Source organism: Opisthorchis viverrini, assembly GCF_000715545.1.
Source record: "Opisthorchis viverrini unplaced genomic scaffold opera_v5_366, whole genome shotgun sequence".
Lineage (NCBI taxonomy): Eukaryota > Metazoa > Platyhelminthes > Trematoda > Opisthorchiida > Opisthorchiidae > Opisthorchis > Opisthorchis viverrini.
The window spans coordinates 410,728-414,473 of NW_008752019.1; the positions used below are offsets into that span (position 1 = coordinate 410,728).

At 49.7% G+C, this 3,746-nt stretch overlaps 2 protein-coding genes across 2 annotated transcripts in view; one reads left to right on the forward strand and one right to left on the reverse strand.

Annotated features, from left to right (window-relative positions):
• Positions 1-3,746, reverse strand: part of T265_10381 (hypothetical protein) — a gene marked incomplete at both ends in the record, with an annotated part of 46,933 nt that overhangs the window by 42,068 nt on the left and 1,119 nt on the right. The gene's annotated exons all lie outside the window — the stretch shown is intronic.
• Positions 1-3,746, forward strand: part of T265_15141 (hypothetical protein) — a gene marked incomplete at both ends in the record, with an annotated part of 42,930 nt that overhangs the window by 9,034 nt on the left and 30,150 nt on the right. The window lies entirely within an intron of this gene.

Here is a 3,746-nt window from a genome sequence, read left to right on the forward strand (position 1 = left end):
GTTTTGAAAACCGTCCAGTGTTCGCCTCATTATTTCATCGATAACGAAGTTCAACAAGAATGAGGAGAGTGGACATCCTTGTCTGACACCACTTTTTGTAGGAAGGCTTTTGGAGAGCTCACCATACACCCTCACCCGCCCAGAAATATGCAAATATAGAGATCGGAGGTTCTCACCTCCAGTGCATAAATACAGCAGTTAGTGGACTGTTAAGTGGGGGGATAGGGAAGGGAGCTATGAATCGAAGGCAATAGCTTGGATGCGTGAGAGCCATTGGGGTTGCGACAGGGCCATGTCTGACAATGTCTCTAACCATTGATACGGCCCGTTTCGGGGTCCCCATCAGGAAGACGGCAATGACCAGCGAAGTTGAGTTTGCTGGTGATGGCTTTCTCATACTTCGCTGCCAAGTCATCGTTTGACCGCCTCTGGATCTCTTCCACCCTTCACTTGGTTGTGCGAAAAGAGCCCTTCGAAGAAGTCGGTCGACTAGCATACGCAGCACGTGGCCACACCAGCGCAACCCATGCAGTCTGATCAGTTCATCTATCGAGGATGAGTTATTTCTCCCGAATACCATTCGACGTACTTCTGCATTGTTGATCCGGTGTCCCCACTAGACTCGGGCAATGCTCCGAAGACACCAACGGTCAAACACTGAAAGTCTTTTGACGTTCTCGGCGCGCAGCGGCCAGATTTCTGATCCGTATAGTAATATGGAGTGCACCGCAGCATTGCAAACTAGACCCTTGACGAATAAGCTGACTGTCATGACTGTATAACCCATACCTTTGCATAACCCATTAACTCGTGATTCTCACTCTATTTTCAGCTCATGTACTACAGTTATTAGACGATTAAAGCGTACATCACGTCTTTCTATTCTGTCTCCTTTCTAAGCCCGTCCTGGAACTACTCGACTCTCGCAACACTGACGTCACGCTAACACCGCAGGTGATGCAGGCTCATAAAAGCTACTCTGGCTTTCCCACCGGGATGGGAATATCATCTTCCGCGAAACCACCGGGACTAATACAACTGCCTAGGTGAACTAATTTGTCTACTACCTTGCTGACTTGCCAGGGCCTGAAGGGAAACGAACTTTCAGGCGTGCACGCATCATGGCGTGATCAAGTGGTGCGCCCCAGAAGGGACGGCAGTCTTGAATTGTGGCTCTCCACCGATGGCTGATGGCCACGTGGTCCAAATGAGTCCATGGTTGATTTGTAGTTGGCGGCCGTCAGGTTACGCGGTGCGAACGTTTATGTTGAAAGTTCGTACATGCCAAAAACAGTTCATGATCAGCATACAACTGAAAGGGTCGATCTCCGTTGTCTGTGCGGTGAGCGCCGACTCCGAATCGACCGCCCAAATGTGAGTCTAAGGAGCTCAGACGACCTAATTGAGCATTCAAATCGCCTGAAATGATCACAATGTCAGTACATTTTGCTTGACGAATGAACCCGGATAGCTCTCGATAGAAAGTATCCTTCTCCGTATCAGAACTGCAGTCCGTTGGGGCATAAGCTGACACTACTAACAGACACCGCTTTTTATGCCGAGGCATTAGGCTTGATTGAACTAAATAACTGGACGGCGCAAAGACGATTGCTTACTGGCCCCCGCCTGCAATGCGCAGCTCCCTCCCCCCCCCCAATCATCGGTGAACAAAACTGCGGCAACTAAAACCACTGTACGACGAGTACACGGTTATTACAGATGACAATCACGATGATGACTGGGATCCAATCTAGCAAAGCGCGTTCAGCTTTGGGGCTGAGTACAACTCCCACGCCACATATTCCACGAGTCATCGCTTCTGGGTCACCGGACACACAGAGGGAGGAACGTGAAAGAGCTGAGTTCATCCTTGGCGTTCTGAGATACCTAACCCCGCTCGGGTCTTGTATGCGTGTTTCGGAGACACTGCATACATCAATTTTGAAGGAGTATAAGGTCTGAGCAAGCATTGCCTGTTTGCCAATTTGACAGAGTACGGAGGCTGAAAGCCCCCTTATGGAAAGGATTTCGTGGATTTCGAAGGTTACTTGTTTATTGTTAGTAGACAGTGAGGAGCATAAGGCCCCTCGATCAGATAACTGACAGTCAAATGACCCAGAGACGTTTGCTTATGTGGTGGGAAGCGGTTGAGGTGGGACATCGGTTGACACCGAACTGCGCGGGCATGGTACTTCCCGGTTGCCCAGGCCGAGGAAGGGGGGTTGGTTGAGGTACCCCACCTTGAGCCCTTGACTCAGAAGTCTGACCCACAAGGCAGCAGAGAGTGGGGTTTTCTTTGGGAACACTGCCCGGAGCCGATGACTCAACAGTCTGACCTGCTTGGCTGCAGAGGGTTGGCCTAACCCGAGGACGCAGGGAATAAGGCATTACGGTCTCATTCCTGATGCGGCTGCGCACATCAGATGCTTTCTTAGCAGCACCGGACTCCTTAGTTTTAAAAGTATTTTGACCGTATTGGATAATGCACCAGCGGTCACGGTCAACCGTTGGGCGATCGGAGTGTGCGGTTTTTGGGGCGACCTTTGCTAACCCGTCCTTCCTCGGGGATAGACAGCAACGCTGTTTCCATTAATATGGACATGCTGATCAGCTGGGGGGAACAGATTAATGCCTACACACCCCTGTCGCAGAGAACAGTACGACTTTAACCCCAGACCGCCTCGTAGCACGACCACTCCCCTTTGGCCTTACTGTCATGGTTGAACCTTGTGGAAAGAAGTTCCAGCCGGTGTAACCCACGGCATCATTGCAGAACTCAAGCCCAATCACCAAGTCAAGGTGGGAGCTTTAGGTCAGGCATCGTCTCCGGACCCCATCCGGAGATAACCGAGTCCGCATAATGGCATGATCTGAGTCAACTGGCGTGCAGAGGGATTAGAACTCTGATTAGGACCCCCGATCGGTTACCAACAGTAAAACCATCCAAGTCCACGATTGACCTAGGGTTGCCAGCGTTCAAATAACTCCAGGGAAATATTTGTGGTAAAAGTGCGAACTGGCCAGGAAGAGAGGGTCTTCAACGTACAAACGAGTTTCAGCTGGGTTCCAGGTGATTCTCTCGCAAAACCAAATCTGTTAACAAAGGAGTGTATACACTCTTTTTCCAAAGCGTTTCGTTGTTCATTTCCCAACCACTTTTTCTCATTTTCAGTCACAATTTCAGTGTTGGATGAACAAAGGTCAGGCCCTGGGCCCTCGATCATTTCTGTCCCTTACTCTGATTGCTACCACGCTCTACCCCTCGTCAAACGCAATTTACTCATCCGAAAATCTTAACCGAACAATAAGGGACCCTTACATCCTGAGTTTCGATACTGATCCTAATGGTCAAGACTCGGCAGACGTCTGGGAGCACTGATTCTGTGCTTTTACGAATTTCCTTGATTCCATTGCCTCTTTCTCACCAGATAATTGAAAACTTTGTGCAATTACGTTGTTCTTAGAGTATACCGCTTCAGCAAAGACTGTGAAGGTTATGAATTAGCTATTGCAACTAAAGATACCAAGTGGTTAGAGCGCGAAGTTACTGACCGGGAGGTCCGTGGTTCGAACCCGAACTCTGCATCTCGACTTCCCCTGGGTATGAAAGAGATAACGAAGCGTTTAGGTGCTGTTGACCCGACCCACCTTCCAGGATGGAGGCTGCGCGATTCCAACTGAGCCTAGTAGGAGACGCTAAAAGATATGGCTGCTAATCGATGTCAGTGGCGTTCTTGTTGTCAGTT